Source organism: Salvelinus sp. IW2-2015, linkage group LG20, assembly GCF_002910315.2.
Source record: "Salvelinus sp. IW2-2015 linkage group LG20, ASM291031v2, whole genome shotgun sequence".
NCBI lineage: Eukaryota > Metazoa > Chordata > Actinopteri > Salmoniformes > Salmonidae > Salvelinus > Salvelinus sp. IW2-2015.
The window spans coordinates 50,495,725-50,516,980 of NC_036860.1; the positions used below are offsets into that span (position 1 = coordinate 50,495,725).

At 40.0% G+C, this 21,256-nt stretch overlaps 1 pseudogene; it reads left to right on the forward strand.

Annotated features, from left to right (window-relative positions):
* The first annotated feature begins 2,410 nt into the window (after window positions 1–2,410).
* The window catches only part of LOC111981641 (ectodysplasin-A-like), a 63,152-nt pseudogene continuing 44,306 nt past the window's right edge, over window positions 2,411–21,256 (forward strand).

Below are 21,256 nucleotides of genomic sequence, written 5' to 3' on the forward strand. Positions count from 1 at the left end.
CATAGCACCACTGAATGTTAGTGGGTGATAGACAGGGGTTGTCTGGGATTTTATGTATGTTCATGTCTGTTCTGCTATGCATAAAAACAACAGTGCTGGAATCACTGCTTTACTCTTTTATGACAGTGATGGGCATTCCTTACCCTTGGGGGCCTTGGTGTCTGCAGGCTCCTGGGGTTGCCTACCAATCCACAACAGATCTAGACTTGGAAAACCAGATGGAGTCACTTACTGCCTATTGTGCTGAAACATTGACAAAACAGAAACCAGCAGATCCTAAAGCTTTCCTGTAGCTTTCCAGGCTTACCAACAATATATCTATGGCCAGTGTTCATGTGTTGGTCAAATAAACTCAGAAGGTCAACACATAATGTTACCTTATGACCTGAGAGATTACATCAACGAGGAAGGATATAGGTCACAGCCAATGTTTTACACCATTACTGTGTGAGAGGCCAGAGGCTCTCAGGGACTCAAATAAGAAGTGACTAGTCTGACATCAACAGGCTGTTACTGGTAGTGTATGCAGCTATTCATCAAATCCTTCAAACAAACAACAACTAAAAAGGGATCCAGGTACTAGAGTACTGTATGCTGAGGGCCTTGTCATTGTGCCATTCTATTTGCTTTAATGCTTTTCACTGTGAAATCATCAGATGGCTGAGGGGGTGGGGCTTAAATGAGGCCCCATAATATACTACGTTGATCTTTTTAGTGGGCATGAGGAAATTATTACACTCTCCTGTTTTAATCATATTTTTCCAATTTATAGCCAAACACCATCCATAATATTTGAAGTCTTGCAGCCAAGTGTTCTGTGACAGATGCCTAGACAGGAGTGAGCTGGGCAGCACCGCTCTCTCTCCCCATGCCAAGAGCTGACAGATCCTGCTGTTTCAAAGGGAGTCTAACACTTTGAGGATTACGGATAGCTCTGACATGGAAGGGGCTCAGCGCTGGAAAGTGGAATACCAGTCCCGGTTCAATCCCCCCCCCCCCCCCCCCACCTCCACAGGCCCACTGAGATACTCCTGTGGACCTGAACGTGTGACAGGCAGTGAGTGTGAGAGAGAGAGGGATTCATTAGACATGTTTTAAACAGCATATAATTATAACCAAACAGCTGTGAACAAAATGTCTGAGTTGACTTGAATGGGCGGATTTGGTAAATCCAGTCAGGTCATGAAGAAACTCACACTGCACCGCATCTGTTTATAGTGGGTTTAAATGTGTAACTATGGAAAATATGAATGTGTATTTTACACAAATGACAGTGTTTAGAAGAGGAAATTAATAGGGAGCCATCATGGTTTTCCATTGCCATTTTCACATGATGCATCATCGTCACTATATCCAACTGTATCCCACATGATCTCATTATGAGACATAAACAGTGCACTGTCACAGAACCAAAATGTATATCCCTATCCAATACATACATACAGTAGATGGATAAGGTCATAGATTATCATGGCTGATGACAGGATGTGCTTCATGCCACAATGGGCACTGACCATCAGTCATAGTGGAAGAATGGCTGAATTTGTGGGCAGAAAACAGAACTTGATCATGCGTGTATGTTTATTTAAAGTTATTTGACATATGAATTTCACAATTCCTGTCCTTTTAACTGACAGGCTTGAGGGTATGAAAATATATTGCTCTACATATGTTACTATAACGCTATAATGACTTTTATATTAACACTTTAAAGATGTCAGCTCTATGTGCTTTCAGAAGGCCTCGTATGTCTTCAGCTGTTGATATTGTAATAATGTTGGGGGCATGACCAGTGAGCAAGCAATGGGGCTGTGGGCATGCGCCCAGAAAAGATATGTCACCAAAATAATTTACATAGCATGACTCCAAGGTTATTGATACCCCCAAATAGTGTTACAGCATAAGAACATACTTTTGGTTGATGTTTCTCAGGGGACCCTAATTAGTGGCGGACATGTGAAATGTTAAAAGCATCCCTTACTCATTTTTAGGTGAATGCTTTTGTCCAGAAGATCCCGGTTACTGTACATAGTAACACTTGTAATTTATGGTGCATGGCTAAGCATTCAGAATGTGTGTCTCTGAAATACACTTAGGTTATGTGTGGTCTCAGGTAAGGCAGAATATTGACCTCTAACAGGTTGCATTATATTCAAGACAGGTTACATTATATTCAAGATTTGTATTTATTATGGATCCCCATTAGCTGCTGCCATAACCATAACCTAAACCCTTGGCTTAACCATTTTACAATTCAACTTCAATATGGTAGGGACGTCTCAACGACCCCGCATAGCAATTACCTTTTTTTCCAACGGAGTGGCGTGTAATAGCCAATGAGAGATGGAGGGGCGGATCTAACAAACGGGATCACTTTATTTTACGGTATCAGTGTGTGGGTTACCGTACCGTCCCCCTGACTAGATGTGGATGGAGATAACTGTCACTGTGCTATCGTTTGAGCATCAGTCAGCTCAGGTTAGGGACATAGCATCATAGACAAACGCCGAGTATGCTGAAATAGCAACGACTGAAAGAGTATTTAGACATGGCACCCAAATCGCTTTCTGAAAAGTTAGCAAATTTAGAGGACAGTGACTTAAAAGAGTCTACCTGCATTTGCAGGAAACAGTGTAAGAACTGTAAAATCTTTCTGGGATTCTTCGTCTTATCCCTTTCATTGCATCTAGTTACGCTTTTCTGTTATTTGGACCTGAGATCCGAAGTGAAACGTGAGATTCTCCAGAAGAACAGAGAGGAGACACTGTCACCGGCCGCAACCGATATGAATGACCGATATTCTCCAGTATTCCAGCTGTTGGATATCAGCTACCCAGCTGATCTACAGGTAGGATAATTATCACCTAACTTAACACTAAACACATATTTACATTTTGTAAGAATGCATTGAAATACACATCAGGGACCAAAGTGTAGCCTTATACACCATATTATTTTATACAGATTATGGATAATTTATTATTACAAATAACTGTATTTGTAAGTTCAATACGGACATCACTTTTGGTCTTTAAACATCTTTGTAAGACCTTGCATTTCAGTTGCTTATTCTCAATATTTAACCTAACTGACCAGATGAACAACTGGCCCCAGGGTGGCATACATGGTTAGCCTACTGATGATAAACGGTATGATGTCTAGAACGTGGGGGACCTCATGCAGAGATATTTTCCTACACGGGTGTGCTTTGCGTAAAGTGCCTGGAATGATCACATGGTTAACATATTTTTCACTTGTGGGATGTTGAAACAACTGCCAATGTCTATCATGAATGTGTATGATGATTAGGCTATTGACTGTCGTCAGTTAGAACCTTTCATTGGTCCTTGATCAGACAGAATAATATATTGATCCATGGTTCTCAAATGAGAACTACTTAGGCTTTCTTTGATTATGATACAGTCTCATTGCAGGTTGGCAGTATGCTTATAGTAATACAAATCATAATTTCACAGTTGTGGTGCCCAATTCTCTATTGTTACTTGAGATTGATAATGCTTAATAATGCTTTTGGTGAAAGTACTTTTTCCAAAGTGGTTTAGCGAGGATTTGAAAAGTGAGTGTATGATTTGAGTGACCTGGTGGTGCATGTTGAGACGAGCAGACACCTACGAGAATACTGCATGCCATCAGCATGTGGCACAGTAAGATTACACCCATCCCCTCCATGTATTAACAAGCCACTCACACATTTTACTGCATTGTTGGCATATTATAATCGCCTACAATTTCGTCATGAGGGCAGAAAACACCTGGGGCCATTGAAGTTGTTACTGGAATCAAATCCTAAAAGGCGCTACAGTTCTCTTGTCAGCTATTCTTTTAGCCTGTGAATTGACATAATGGGACAGAGCTCCCACTTGTCTGAGGTTATAGTGTGTACGATGCCAAACGTGCGTGGTTTGAAATATTATTTTACATGGCATGGTAAGCCATGTGAAAAGTACTACTGCACAGAAACGTATGGTAGGAAGACAACAGTCAGTGGATGCCTTTCAATTTCAGATCAATTAAATTACACATAATTCGACAATGTTAAGATCCATCTAGCCCTCATCGACATTATAATCAGATGAGATGAAAAGTTTAATGATTTGGTTGTGATCATGTTGCTCTGAGTTCTCCAGAATCCACGTTGTTGTCTTTGACCTTGCTACCAGCTGTGAAAGTACTACACAGCACTAGTGGTTGCAATTTTCTTTTTTTTAAATCCCCTAGTAGACTTATCAAAAAAATCCTTAGCTTTTAAGTTCAGTCACTATGTTTGTTGTAGGCCTATGGATGATTTGTTCATAGAGGTTTATATTGAGAAAAAGACCTAAAAAAGCCCAAATGAGATTGTGAATGAACTATAGCAGGTATACGACCCCTTGCTTCGTCGTTTCAACTTCCCCAGGCATTGTGGCTTGCCTCCAGAGCTCAGTGTGAAATCTCTAACTAGCACAGTTAGCTCCACACAAATATCCGGTTCCAACCCTCAACATCACTATTAAATCAGACTTTGTGCTCTGTTGCAGTATGGGATTTCTTACAGGATATTACCTTAAAAGCAATGTTGTGCAACGCAAGTAATTACATCCACTCAATTACTCAACTCCATTAAAATGGAGCATTGTGGGAGAATGTACATATGGCAGTACATGTTAATATAGATGCAGACATATATAAGAAGTGAGAGACGTTTTAGAGTTGATTTAGGCACCATATTTGGAATTACGTTTATGGATGTGTTTATTGTTTGCGTTTGTATTTGTCTGTATTGTCAATTGCATTGAGTCCTTATTACCATAGATTTAAGCAAAAAACCTGAACCAAAGAACAATCCAGAGTATGTATGTGGTCAGGGTTCAATCTGAGGGCTGTAGTTATAGAGGTTAGAGTTAGGGATGGGCCATGTGTCATTTTACATCATCTATTGAAATACCCACCACTCAAGCTAATAAAACATAAGTAAACACACATTTAAACACACATACATTTAACACACACACACATACCACCACATGACACACCACCTCCCTCCCCTCAATTAGATCATTCCCTGATGATGAACTGTAGATGTGTGGTCAAGAAATATGTGTTTACTTTAGCTGTAGGTTTTAATTGATATTTGGAATGCTTTCAAAGGAACAAGTGGGCCTCGGGCCATATTTGTTACTGGGGACAGGTGTCAAGACTGTTGCTAGTTTTGTTATGTTTGCAAGGGAGTTAGGAAAGAATGTTTGAATGTCCCTAATTGTGGATGATGTTTGCCATGATATGCACCTGCTTCACTTTAGATTGTCTTGAGGGTTTAGCTAGTGGCTACACAGATGTTATTCTCTTTCTTATGGGAAGCTATTCATACAAACAAAACATTTTATGTCTTTCGGTATGTTTAGAAAACAGAGGGACCGTTACTGCTAACTAAAGAGTAAAAAGTAAAAAAGCCTAAAAAGGTTTCCTGTTGAGTATTATTTTGAAGGTGAAAGCTTTTTACATCATAAAGGGCTTTACCTCTTGCATGAGACTGGACAAAATAACACATTTTCATTGTTTGGAGCAGCTAATTAGTGTGACCAATTAGTTTCTAACCTGGGTAACGACTCAAGATTGTGTTAGCCCACAGAGCCTGTCTAGGCAATGGCATTAGCTTTGGGAGCTAACGCAAGCTCTTTTCATGACATAGACTGACCAGATTAATCCAGGTGAAAGCTATGATCGATCCCTTATTGATGTCACCTGTTAAATCCACTTAAATCAGTGTAGATGAAGAGGAGGAGACAGGTTAAAGAAAGATTTTTAAGCCTTCAGACAATTGAGATGGATTGTGTATGTGTGCCATTCGGAGGGTGACAAAAGATTGAAGTACCTTTAAACGGGGTATTGTAGTAGATGCCAGGCGCACCGGATTGAGTGTGTTAAGAACTGCAACGCTGCTGGGTTTTTCACGCTCAACAGTTTCAAGAATGGTCCACCGCTCAAAGGACATCCAGCCAACATAACACAACTGTGGGAAACATTGGAGTCAACCAGCATCCCTGTGGAACGCTTTCGCCACCTTGTAGAGTCCATGCCCCGACGAATTGAGGCTGTTCTGATATATCGATATCAATGTTCCTCTTATTTTGTACACTCAGTGTACAGTACCAGTCAAAAGTTTGGACATACCTACAATTTCAAGGGTTTTTATTTATTTTTACTTTGTTGAAAAATAGTTGAAAAATAGTGAAGACATCAAAACTATGAAATAACACACATGGAATCATGTAGTAACCAAAAAAGTGTTAAACAAATATATTTGAGATTCTTCAAAGTAGCCACCCTTTGCCTTGATGACAGCTTTGCACACTCTTGGCATTCTCTCAACCAGCTTCATGAGGTAGTCACCTGGAATGCATTTTAATTAACAGGTGTGCCTTGTTAATTTGTGGAATTTCTTTCCTTCTTAATGCATTTGAGCCAATCATTTGTGTTGTGACAAGGTAGGGGTGATATACAGAAGATAGCGTTATTTGGTAAAAGACCAAGTCCATATTATGGCAAGAACAGTTCAAATAAGCAAAGAGAAATGACAGTCCATCATTACTTTAAGACATGAAGGTCAGTCAATCCGGAAAATGTCAAGAACTTTGAAAGTTCTTCAAGTGCAGTTGCAAAAACCATCAAGCGCTATGATGAAACTGTCTCTCATTAGGACCGCCACAGGAAAGGAAGACCCAGAGTTACCTCTGCTGCAGAGCATAAGTTCATTTGAGTTAACTGCACCTCAGATTGCAGCCCAAATAAATGCTTCACAGAGTTCAAGTAACAGACACATCTCAACATCAACTGTTCAGAGGAGACTGCGTGAATCAGGCCTTCATGTTTGAATTGCTGCAAAGAAACCACGACTAAAGGACACCAATAAGAAGAAGAGACTTGCTTGGGCCAAGAAACACGAGCAACGGACATTAGATTGGTGGAAATCTGTCCTTTGGTCTGATGAGTCCAAATTTGAGATTTTTTGTTCCAACAGCCGTGTCTTTGTGAGATGCGGAGTAGGTGAACGGATGATCTCTGCATGTGTGGTTCCCACCGTGAAGCATGGAGGAGGTGCTGTGATGGTGCTTTGCTGGTGACACTGTCAGTGATTTATTTAGAATTTAAGGCACACTTAACCAGCATTCTGGGGTGGCAGGGTAGCCTAGTGGTTAGAGCGTTGGGATAGTAACCGAAAGGTTGCCAGTTCGAATCCCTGAGCTGACAAGATACAAATCTGTTGTTTTGCCCCTGAACAAGGCAGTTAACCCACTGTTCCTAGGCTGTCATTGAAAATAAGAATTTGTTCTTAACTGACTTGCCTAGTTAAATAAAGGTTAAAATAAACAATTCTGCAGCGATACGCCATCCCATCTGGTTGCGCTTAGTGGGACTATCATTTGTTTTTCAACAGGACAATGACCCAATACACAACTCCAGGGCTATTTGACCAAGGAGAGTGATGGAGTGCTGCATCAGATGAACTGGCCTCCACAATGACCCGACCTCAACCCAATTGAGATGTTTTGGGATGAGTTGGACCGCAGAGTGAAGGAAAGGGCAGCCATCAAGTGCTCAGCATATGTGGGAACTCCTTCAAGACTGTTGGAAAGGTATTCCTCATAAAGCTGGTTAAGAGAACGCCAAGAGTGTGCAATGCTGTCATCAAGGCAAAGGGTGGCTACTTTGAAGAATCTCAAATATACAATATACTTTGATTTGTTTAACACTTTTTTTACTACATGATTCCATATGTGTTATATCATGGTGTTGATGTCTTAACTATTATTCTTTAATGTAGAAAATAGTAAAAATAAAGAAAAACCCTTGAATGACTAGGTTTTTCCAAACTTTTGACTGGTACTGTACGTTCCAAATCACATGCAACTATTTTTGAGGGAGACAAAAATTGAGCAATCGTATAGCGGTGAACTAACAATTTAACAATATGCATTTACTTATGTGCCAAAATGTATGTATTGTTTTCACCACTAATCTGTAAGGTAAACCACTGCTTTGAAGTGACCTTGACATACAGTACTGTATGTCCATACGATGTTACCTATTATATAGTCTTTAGTCAGCTTTTGCTGAAATATGGTGCTCACTTACTTTAGAGTGGTTTATTTCAAAGAAAACTCTGAGAGATCAGTAATCACACAATTTTTTCTAACCCCCCCACTCTGAAACTCAAAACAGCGTTGGTTTGAGGTTCACAAAAATATGTGTCTTCAAAGTAGCCTCAATTCCCAGTTAAATCATCTGTGACTCCACACGTTTGTCATATAAACGTAGAGGTCATGTAACTTGAGTTGTGTATATTGAACATACTAAAAGTCTATTGAACCATATTGTAGATTATCAAAGAGGCCTGCATGCATCAGTGACCTTTTCACTCAGTATCCCAGTTGTTACATAAGATCAGGCTTCATAATTCCATCATGATAGTAGCGCAGACACTATTAGGCAGTTCTGCCATTTTACTTTAATTTCCTAGTAGTCCTGGAAGGCTATGGAGGGCTATGGACCTCCATGACTCAGAACAGTTGGAGACCAAGGTGTATCTGCATTCTACATGAGCTTTGGCGCCTGCCGGGAGACCAGCCAAGAGGGAGTTACATTTCATTTTAGGAAGCAAGAGTACTAAACAAGACACTAACTCATTCAACTATCAATCATGTATTGTCAATTTGTCATATTATCAACAGTTGAACAGTATAGTCATTTTTGTGGTTTTTGGCTAGCCACAATTAGTCCTTTATTTTTCAACTTGTATTTTCAGACCAACCATGGATGTTTTGTTATTGCTCTTCTCTGTGAAGTTCAATTTGTGTGGGTAAGCCCAGACATTTTTGGTGAAGTAGTTTGTGCAATTACTTGAGAGGAATTCTTGTGAAACTGTTGTCTCTCTGTCCTGTGATGGAAGACCACGGCACAGCCACTTTATGAGAGCGTTTTTACAAAAGGCAGGATTACATTTGCTTGAGTTTAGAAGAGCCAACATGCCATTCTGGATTTTGTATTTTTTTGTGGATGAACCAATTTGTTTACTAACTAGAACACATCCTTTAAAATAATCTCAGGACAGCGCATTATAAATCAATACCCATAAAATGATGGCCTTATACTGACTTGAGGTCTGTGCCTAATTCAATTTGAACAAAAGTCTGAGCAGAAAGAGTTTAGAAAGTGATTGTGCATAATATTGTTCTTGTATAAAAAAAATATTCTCTTAAAGGACTTTTTTTTCTGGACGTTCATGTATATGAGCATACCAAATTCTTAACTTTATTAAGAAGCATATCGAGGAGATTGATCAAAACAAATTTGTTCTCATTCTCACAAGTCCATCACAAATAATTAATTTCAGAATCCAACATCTTCCTGCATTTCTTCCCCTCTACCCTCCCTACACCTCACTCAGATAGTGATCATAGCAACTTCCTGTGCCCATTGCTGGACCTACAGTACATCCTGCCTTCAGCACTGTAAAGCATGTAATATTAACCTTAATTACACTGTAATGTCTGTTGGTGTATTAATTGCATTACCCATTGCTGTTAATTTATTGGGAAACATTAAATGACCCCAACAAATACTGCAATAGTTTAATCTTCAATTAATAATTTGCATACATGTAATAACAATGTACTGAAGTAGAAATTGAAATCATGAACACTGCTATTATATCAATCAAATAAATAATAGAGGCCTATTTATCAGCCTAGTCATCATATTCCCATTCTATAGTGGTTTGAGTTTTGAAAGAGACTATGAAAAATAGAGAAGTAGTGAAAGCAAGTTGTCAACCTTGCTGCAGAGCAGATGTGGGCCCACATTTACGAAACATGTTTCATGTGGTTTTCTGGCTGTCCCAAATTGGAATTGTTTTAAAGCCACAACACACAGAAACTGTGCCAGGAGGAAGGGTAGGGTGAGCACTTGGAGGAACAAAGGGAGGAAAACGAGGTAGCAGGTGGAAAAACATATTTGCCAAATTGCTGACAGGTGCTCCAAAGCCTTGGTTAGAAGGTTCAAATAGAAAACCCAGCATGGGGAATTGAACAAGCTTTCAGAATTTGGCTAAGAGCCACTCAAAGCAAGATGTGGCAATTTTAGCTACCTAGCACCAGTAGTGTAAAGTACTTAAGTAAAAATACTTTAAAGTACTACTTAAGTTGTTTTTTGGGGTATCTGTACTTTACTTTACTATTTATATTTTTGGCAACTTTTCCTTTTACTTCACAACATTCCTTACATTTTGACAAGAAAATGGTCCAATTCATGCACTTATCAAGAGAACATCCCTACTGCCTCTGACCTGGCGGACTCACTAAACACAAATGCTTCGTTTGTAAATTGTGTCTGAGTGTTGGAGTGTGCCCCTGGCTATCCGTCAATAAAAAAAAATACTAATTGTGCAGTCTGGTTTGCTTAATATAAGGAATTTCAAATTATTTATACTTTTACTTTTACTACTTAAGTACATTTTAGCAATTCCATTTACTAATGATACTTAAGTATTTTTAAAACCAAATACTTTTAGAATTTTACTCAAGTAGTATGTTACTGGGGGACTTTCACTTTTACTTGAGTCATTTTCTATTAAGGTGTCTTTATTTTTACTCAAGTATGACAATTTAGTACTTTTTCCACAACTGTCTAGCACCAAGTTGTTGGCATATTTGTTGGGATTTTTTTTGTTGATATTTATTTAAACCCACTCACGTGCCTTGCAAGAATCTGTGTGTTCAGAGCTACAGTTTTTAGACGCAATGTCAATTGATTGGTTGCTGTGCATAGTTTGGTACAGAAAGATGTAGGCCTACAGTGCATCTAGCTGGACATATTGTGGGGATTCACAATAGGTACTGATCTGAGCATGATTGTGTTAGCTCAGCTGACTGATAGAGACTTTAGGGTGGATTTACATTAGTAAAATATGTCTAGTAAGAGCTATCTCTCTTTAACATCAGATTAGTTACTTTTCTGTTTACACTGGCCTTGGATGTGGTGTGGCCAAAGCCTCATTCCTAACTTGTGTGAGTGCAACTATTAGCATACCGTAAATACCATGGTATATAGACAAACAAAATAAGGATAGCAAATCAAACTATACAGGAGCTTCTCATCTAAAACATATTGCATATAGTGTTGCACACTTGATTAATCAGACTGGTCTCATAGACAATAACAAAAATAGTAAACGTAAATCCAGGACACTCAAATGAGTATGTTACGTTTGGTTACATAAGACGGACGGTTACTTAAGGCAAAAATGAAAGGAGGGTGGTTGGTCGGGGTAGATGGGTTTGCGTATAACGTAAATGTCTAGCAACCCAAAGGTTGCATGTTTGAATCTCATCATGGACAAATTTAGCATTTTATCTAATTAGCAACTTTGCCTCTACTTACAACTTTTCAACTAGCATGTTAGCTAACCCTTTCCCTAAAATACCATTTATGCTTGATCTGGCAATGCGGTCTGGAAGCTCCGTATGTTAGCCACAACAAATTGGAATTCGTAACATATCATACATTTTGCGAATTTGTAACATATTGTACATTTTGCAAATTCGTAACATGTTGTATGAATTGCAATTCGTAACATATCATACAAAATGGGTGATGAACATCCACAAATGAATACATACCATATGAAACGTAACATATCACACTAAATGGAGTGTCTCAGATTTACATACAAAATAATACAAAATGCTCCGAGACCAAAAGATTAATGCAATGATTCACAAATGGGTAGATACACTACATGACCAAAAGTATGTGGACACCGGCTCATCGAACATCTCATTCCAAAATCATGGGCATTAATATGGAGTTGGTTCCCCCTTTGTTGCTATAACAGCATCCATTCTTCTGGGAAGGCGTTCCACTAGATGCTGGAACATTGGGACTTGCTTCCATTCAGCCACAAGAGCATTAGTGAGGTCGGGCACTGATGTTGCGTGATTAGGCCTGGCTCGCAGTTGGCCTTCCAATTCATCCCAATAGTGTTCAATGGAGTTGAGGTCAGGGCTCTGCAGGTCAGTCAAGTTCTCCCACATCGATCTCAACAAACCAATTGCCTAGAATGTCATTGTATGCTGTAGCGTTAAGATTTACCTTCACTGGAACTAAGGGGCCTAGCCCAAAACATGAAAAACAGCCCCAGACCATTATTCCTCTACCAAACTTTACAGTTTCACTAATCACTCTGGCAGGTAGCATTCTCTTGGCATCCGCCAAACCCAGATTCGTCCGTCGGACTCCCAGATTGTGAAACGGGATTCATCACTCCAGGAATGCGTTTCCACTGCTTCAGAGCCCAATGGCGGCGAGCTTTACATCACCTTTGCCAGCGATTACAGCCTCAGTCTTCTTGAGTATGACGCTACAAGCTTGGCACACCTGTATTTGGGGAGTTTCTCCCATTCTTCTCTGCAGATCCTCTCATGCTCTGCCAGGTTGGATGGGGAGCGTTGCTGCACAGCTATTTGCAGGTCTCTCCAGAGATGTTCGATCAAATTCAAGTCCGGGCTCTGGTTGGGCCACTCAATGACATTCAGAGACTTGTCCCAAAGCTACTCCTGCGTTGTCTTAGCTGTGTGCTTAGGGTTGTTGTCCTGTTTGAGGGTGAACGTTCACTCCAGTCTGAGGTCCTGGAGCAGGTTTTCATCAAGGATCACTCTGTACTTTACTCTGTTCATCTTTCCCTCGATCCTGACTAGTCTCCCAGTCCCTGCCACTGAAAAATATCCCTACAGCATGATGTTGCCACCACCATGCTTCACCGTAGGGATGGTGCCAGGTTTCCTCCAGACGTGACACTTGGCATTCAGGCCAAAGTGTACAATCTTGGTTTTATCACACCAGAGAATCTTGTTTCTCATGGTCTGAGAGTCTTTAGGTGCCTTTTGGCAAACTCCAAGTGGGCAGCCATGTGTCTTTTACTGTGGAGTGGCTTCCGTCTGGCCACTCTACCATAAAGGCCTGGTTGGTGGAGTGCTGCAGAGATGGTTGTCCTTCTGGAAGGTTCTCCCATCTCCACAGAGTAACTCTGTCAGAGTTGCCATCAGGTTGTTGTTCACCTCCCTGACCAAGGCCCTTCTCCACCGATTGCTCAGTTTGGCAGGGTGGCCAGCTCTAGTAAGAGTCTTGGTGGTTCCAAACTTCTTTCAATTAAGAATGATGGAGTCCACTGTGTTCGTGGAGACATTCAATGCTGCACAATTGTTTTGGTATCCTTCCCCAGATCTGTGCCTTGACACAATCCTGTCTCGGAGCTCTACGGACCATTCCTTCGACCTCATGGCTTGGTTTTTGCTCAGACATGCACCATCAACTGTGAGACCTTATATAGACAGGTGTGTGCCTTTCCAAATCATGTCCAATCAATTGAATTTACCACAGGTGGACTCCAATCAAGACAGTGATGATGATGGAAACAGGATGCACCTGAGCTCAATTTAAAGTCTCATAACAAAAGGTCTGAATAAATAAGGTATTTCTGTTTTTGGTTTTTAATACATTTGCAAAAAAATATTAAAAGCTGTTTTTGCTTTGTCCTTATGGGGTATTGTGTGTAGATTGATGAGCAAAACATGTTTTAAATACATTTTAGAAAAGGCTGTAACTTAACAAAATGTGGGAAAAGTCAAGGGGTCTGAATACTGTATTTTAAAAGCCTTCCATTTTTTATTTGGGTAACAGAGCAAAAATGCTGTCTGCTGGTATTAAGGTAATTAAGGTAATTCTTGCAGGGCGTGAGAAAGCTGTTGTCTTTACACTGTACCACTCATGGTGTAGATGTCTCCCCCCAGAGGTAGTGTGGGAGACATCTCTTAAAGAGAGATTTGAATCTAGATCCGTCTCTACACTACACAAGTGTCTCTCCTGGACCTAGTTTGTGTTGTCAAGGTAGTGTAGTGTACAGAGGGTATGAGATCATGTCAAGCAATGCCACTTGTTCACCACAGGAGATCATCATGCACGAGCAGAGGTTTGAATTTAGATTTGATCATGGGTTCATGTTCAAATGTAGCAATCTCGAACCTTGTGTGATGATGGCCTATGCTCACTTAATGCTCAGATTTGAGCATAATTGTTTTATAAATGAAAGCCCATGTCCTTAAGGCTCTCATACATCTATTTTTAATCCTTAAAAGCCTTCAAAAGAATGTGTATTTTGGAGGGGGAGGGTTACTTTTTATGGACCCTGTAAAATCTGGTTAAAAAAACTCTAACTAAGAACGTTGGGGCAACAAAAAGCATGATCATGTGTTAAAGATGTTAAAACATTCCAGTCTTTTCTTTGAAACAACCAGATGATCATATACTGTTAGGCTGTCTCCTAAAGTATTACAGAAGAGTGTGTCATATCCAGAATCATGTTCTGCAAGGCTATCTGTTGAGAGTGATTTGGGAAAGCCAAATGGCACAGATAACTGAGCTGTCTGATCTTTCAATAACTAAAGTTGATGAAGGACTCAAGGACATCACATGCATGGTATCTGTGTTATGAGTAAATTGTCTCATGGACCAAGATTCTCTGAAAACCCAATGACGTTCTACATCCCAAAAGTAAACATCCATAAATGAATCTCTTCTTTTGAGAAAAGTTTGTTTTCCACAAATTTTATCTCTCTTTCCCTCTTTTGTCTTTTGATGCCATAGAGACAGCTGATTATGACTGTATCATTTGTGAAGATCCAGTATCTTAGTTTCTCGCAGAGCAACATCCAAAGGCCTTCGTGACTGCCTTACTGAAAGCAGCTGTGAGACATTACTGGGACTAGATGAGATAAGGCGTGTGTGAAACGTCCCAGGCCCTTTGTTGATATGAAAAGTGTTTGATGTCAGTTTCAGTGCAGCTTGGCTTATGGAAAAAAAAAAGTGTCATGTTGGAAAGCCTTGTATGACTTATGCTTTAGCGAACACATCCCAGTTTGTCTTTCTTTGTGATTTAGTCCAATTTTAGAGAGCTATAAAACTCACTTACAGGGATGAGGGGGTTCCCTTTTTGATTTGTAATATCCACTGAAGGATGAAGTACAAGGGCTTTGCTGAAAAAGACAGAGATAAAGAAAGTACGAGAGACATATACAGTATTCGCGTAGTGGAGGGCATATTCAGTGGCCATCTTTTGAACTGCATTTCTGAGTTGTCAATCATTTACTTTTGACATTGTTGGGAGTTTTGATGAAATCTACATCTGCCCCTGTGGCTACATTCAAACTAACGGGCACATGTGCAGTATGTGTAAATCATTTGAAGGTTCCTAGATATGTTTGGATTTAATTGCATGTAGTTGTACATACGTGCAAGTCCTGTAATTCTTTTAGACCACACATTCTCTATTCTCTGAAACAAGGTGGCCTCGTCATTACACAATGTTGTGACTTTACTATGTTTGATGCTGGCTTTACGAGGTGCTGGGATAAATTATCTGACTTGATATGAATTATGATCTGTTTCATTTCTTGAATTTCCTAATTGATGTAGAATTAACTACAATAATCATTTTATTATTTACTAGATTACATACAGATGTTCCGTTAAAGTAGCGTTTTTATTTCAAGAAAAGCAAAGGCACAAGATATAAAAAATATATGCAACTTTCTGTTTTATCTTTCTCAAACTGACTCACCATGCATCGCCCATGTAGGCTACCCTTCAACACGAATGCCATTCCAACAATTCTTCTATAATTCTATGATTAATCAGTTCCCTGTTTGCAGGTAGCTGATGAAGGTGTGCCTTGCATGTTGGATTGTAATATGGCAGCTGAAATTAGTTTTTCTTATACAGTATATTGGGATTTATTAAAAATTTACAGCCGGTGACCGTGTTTTACCATTGATTCAGTTTCCCAACCTGCTGCTATAAAGCTGCAGCTTTAGCTGCTGCCAGTCACTGTTATTTTCAGTTGTTTCTCCCTTCATGCTATTTCACCATGACAAGAGTGGTAACTATGAACATATACCATTGCGGACATCCACGGCCATGACATATTAAGAGTCTGCATGAGGAGGACCAAATGACTTGGGATTAGTGAAGAAAATGAGAAAACTGAGGGCCTCAGACTTACATTAACTTTTCTCCTGAGAGGTCAAGAATGTGGGGGTCTTGAACTGTATGTTTGGAGCCTCAAGGTAAAAGCTGAAAGAGAACATGCTTTTCCCCCTGGTATTTTCATGTATTCTTTAAGTCAGTGACACTATCTTAGTTTATTATTTCTGGCCTTATGTACTAATTCATATTTGATTTTGCATGTAATACATGAATTGGCTGGCTACAGCCTAGAGTATTGCATGTCTATTTGATTCGATTTATTACTTATCCACTTTATGGAGTGGTTTTTATGAACTCCCCCCATGTGTATGGGTCCTGCAGCACAAATGTAAAATCTCTTATCAAACCATCTCTAGAACAGTGCAGCTGATTGCCAATCTCTCAGTTATTTGAGATTCATTCCATTGCTTAGTCAAAAAGGGATTTCTGGTTTCTGACCTTTTGTGGGAACAATTTGAGCTTGGGAGTAGTTAGAATAATATATTCTCAATATTACTTTTTATAGTTTAAAGAGAGAAACCAATGAGTCATATGACAGGCATCTTGGCTATTGTTTAAAGAGGCTATATACTGTTTGTTGTGTTCAGACAGAGGAAAACCCAGCACTTAAAGATGTTTCTTCTCATAACTCTTGCTGAAAGGGCCCAGTCTTTGTTTGAAGTCTTCTTGGAGTGTGTTGACATGACCAGAGTTGTCTCCATAGTAACACTGATTCCCAAAGCTGCACTGGATGTTCTCGTTCCATCAGATTACATTATAACAATAAAAAAACGGTGAAAATATTTTATATTGACAAGTTCTTTGGTTTCCATCTGATGGCCACAGATTGGATAGTGATAACCAGGCTAGTCGCAACTTTCATGAAGTCACAATTTAAGACTTCCCAATGAAAACTATTTGAAACTGGCCATAACGAACTGAACGGAAAAGATTGAGAATCATTGTGAATTTTGTTTGTTACTCTGAATCACAATGTACCAGATCCAAAATATTTACAGTGTGTAGTTCAGTTACTGTGAAGACCTCAAACTAATATGTAACAGCTGGTTCCTGTTTTTTAACATTTTCATCAGAGGTTTGATCCAGTGAATTTTGTATGCAATTGTTGAGACTATTTTCTCCCCTTTTGAGCTTTTCTCATGGTTAGTTGCAGCTTTTACATTTCATATAAGGCTAATTATATTGGTTTGAAGAAAGCACAGCTGGGTCTCAACCCAGTGCAGGCTAATGCCTCACATGCTTTTAATCAAAGATTAATTTCCTATGAAAAAAAACAGACCGCTTTCAAAACTTGTCGTGGCACAACATGAAGTGTGTTTACTAAGTGTAACCAAATCCTGTTTCTTGTAAAGAGAGCAAATCCGCAAGAGAGTCACAAACACATACAGATGAGTTTTTCAAAGCTGTGGCTTTTGCTACTGCGATGACAAGTGAGTGTGCAGTTCCTCCACATCGGCCGGCGGTGCAGACAGTGTAGTCTTTGAATTATCACACTGCTGAAGATACAATGTAGGGTACTGAACCCCATCCACCAACCCTGTGTTGCACAGACCTTGGTGATGAATAGCTGTTATTTTGGGTAGGAATGCCAAAATGTTTACTCATAGAGGGTTTTGGCTCACCATGATTCTCTTTGTGTAGGATAGTTTACTACTCAAAGTGTATTGTTTGACTTTTGAATCTCTTTTGAAGTAAATTCATGTTTTTACCAAAGCTTTTTGGTTTGTGGAGGACAAAGATGTATTCATTGATTCTTGTTGTTTCTGACCGAGTGACTATTGGGCAATCATTGTTCATTGCCTAAAAGACTCCTCTCATGCTGTTGACGCATTGGCATTTATTGAGATGACTCATGTTCTGGAGGCAGCTCTGCAGAGTGGTCACTAGCTGGCACAGCCACAAAGTCATAAAACCTAACCCTAACCTTAACCGTAACCATACTGCTAGCCCTAGTGCCTAACCCCAACTTTAAATGAAGACCAAAAATGTCAGTTTTTTTGTCATAAATGTTTGCAATATAGCCAATTTTTACTTTGCAGCTGGCCCATCTAGCGTAAACCACTCAGTTCTGTCTCCAGGGCAAAACTCATGACAATGAACGTCAACCTGCTCAAAAGACTAGAGATGGATGATATAACCGGCCTTCGTTTTGTTAAGAATTGTTGTGTCACAGATGGCCTGATCAGCTATTACTTCATATCAATAAGATCTAATTCTGTTGTCATTTTCTCATCTCGTTGTGCACCGTTCTTCATGTTTCATGTTCTGTGATCTTTCAGTGAAAACACTGTCAAATATTGATGTGTAGGACCAGATGGCAATACTTGGGGTGAAAACACTTGTGCAGCTGTAAATGTTTTACTACACACACTTATTTGCACAGATGGCAGTATTAAACAATCCTGATTATGGGTTCAGATGGATTGCCCTCTCCGTTGAACTCCAGGGCTGACTATCATTCAACTCTGTCATGATGAGTGATGTTTTAAAATAAATCATCATCATGGGTAATGTCCCATACAATTCTGGATTGTCGAATACTGTTCTCTGACATTGGTATTTTATACCCTATTCCTACTCCTACTGTATATTAGTATTTTATAGAGGCAAAGCTGGCAATACTTTGTTGGTATTCTGAAAACGGTTGAGGAGAAGGAGCACAGTTCGGAGTGGGTTAGTATGTATGAGGTCTGTAGATTGCATGTAATGGGTGAGGTTGGTTTGCTGTGTCAGGTTCAGGTCTAGTGTCAGTGCTGTGATGTGATGTAGGCTAGCGTTGCTTCAATACAGTACAGCTGTGTCCCATCTGGCCAGGGCTGCAGACTGGTGCAACATCTGGAGCTCTGTGGACAGACAAGTCTCTCTCTCTCTTTCCTCCACTGGACTTTATCTGGGCTAACACTGGGCTTATGAGGTGAGAACATGTTCACGTCTTGTACGAGACAAGTGCTCTAGCTGTAACATCTCATCCAGCGTGGGTCACCATCATCATGCCACTCAGCACACAGAGGCGTCATGCACCCCAAAAATCTGAGGGGCACAAAGTAGGTGATGATGGCTGGGGGGGGGGGGGGGGTCCGGAGAGGGCTATGAAACTGTTTTTTTCCTGCAATCTAGAGACATAATCATCACGCTTAATTCTATGTGAAATGGTGGCTATTTTTCTACATATCTAAGCATACTTCTTGAGCTGTCGATATCCTCCTCACTGATGGTTCTTTTTTTAAATAAAATAAATACGCTTCTTTGCATCTCTGCTAAAATCTGGGTAAAAGATTGAGAGCAATGAGTGTTATTCAGTACATTTAGTAATTGCTTGCTTTTGTGAAGTCTACCAGCCTTGCCAGCAGACATGCGTGCCACTGGCGTAGCTCAGTTTCTCTGGACCCCTGCTAAGTCGGAGTCCCCCCCCCAAAAAAAAAAAAAATTGGGAACGTGTCAGCCACTCACAAAGAATAGACAACCGATCGCTGTCCATGATTCTGAAATTGTGAAGTCTACACGGCTGCCTATCAGATTATGTGGTGATAGTGATTGTAGTAGTCTATAGCTTTGCTTTAATGGATTCATGTTTATTTTTATTTGGTCAACATTTTCTCATGTTAAGCCTAACGTTATGTTTCACGAAGCTGTCACCCAACGGTGTCACAATCCTGCTATTTAGAATGCTGGATGGCGTCAATAATGTGTTTACTTGTTCAGTAATTAAAGTGGGAAATTCAAACGGCAGGTAGCTTAGTGGTTAGAGCATTGGACTAGTAACCGAAAGGTTGCAAGATTGAATCCCTGAGCTGACAGGGTAACAATCTGCCATTCTGCCCCCGAACAAGGCAGTTAACCCACTGTTCCTAGGCCGTCATTAAAAATAAGAATTTGTTCTTAACTGACTTGCCTAGTTAAATAAAAAATGTATTTAAAAAATGGGTTAAATATACAACTGTCCTTTAGGCCTATAGCATAGCTTTGCCGTTGTCGAGCTCTCTCGCGGCTTGGATGTAAAGTTTGTGCTGTGTAAAACCAGTCTATTAATGCCAAATAATACAATAAGTCCACCGTCAAAACAATAGCTTACTAGGGATTAGCTTACTAGAGTTTTCTAGCTATATACAGTATTTAGCTGGTTATATATATACAGTGGGGCAAAAAAGTATTTAGTCAGCCACCAATTGTGCAAGTTCTCCCACTTAAAAAGATGAGAGAGGCCTGTAATTTTCATCATAGGTACACTTCAACTATGACAGACAAAATGAGAAAAAAAATCCAGAAAATCACATGGTAGGCTTTTTAATGAATTTATTTGCAAATTATGGTGGAAAATAAGTATTTGGTCAATAACAAAAGTTTATCTCAATACTTTGTTATATACCCTTTGTTGGCATGACAGAGGTCAAACGTTTCTGTAAGTCTTCACAAGGTTTCACACACTGTTGCTGGTATTTTGGCCCATTCCTCCATACAGATCTCCTCTAGAGCAGTGCTGTTTTGGGGCTGTTGCTGGGCAACACGGACTTTCAACTCCCTCCAAAGATTTTCTATGGGGTTGAGATCTGGAGACTGGCTAGGCCACACCAGGACCTTGAAATGCTTCTTACGAAGCCACTTCTTCGTTGCCCGGCGGTGTGTTTGGGATCATTGTCATGCTGAAAGACCCAGCCACGTTTCATCTTCAATGCCCTTGCTGATGGAAGGAGGTTTTCGCTCAAAATCTCACGATACATGGCCCCATTCATCTTTCCTTTACACGGATCAGTCGTCCTGGTCCCTTTGCAGAAAAACAGCCCCAAAGCATGATGTTTCCACCCCCATGCTTCACAGTGGGTATGGTGTTCTTTGGATGCAACTCAGCATTCTTTGTCCTCCAAACACGACGAGTTGAGTTTTTACCAAAAAGTTATATTTTGGTTTCATCTGACCATATGACATTCTCCCAATCTTCTTCTGGATCATCCAAATGCTCTCTAGCAAACTTCAGACGGGCCTGGACATGTACTGGCTTAAGCAGGAGGAAACGTCTGGCACTGCAGGATTTGAGTCCCTGGCGGCGTAGTGTGTTACTGATGGTAGGCTTTGTTACTTTGGTCCCAGCTCTCTGCAGGTCATTCACTAGGTCCCCCCGTGTGGTTCTGGGATTTTTGCTCACCGTTCTTGTGATTATTTTGAC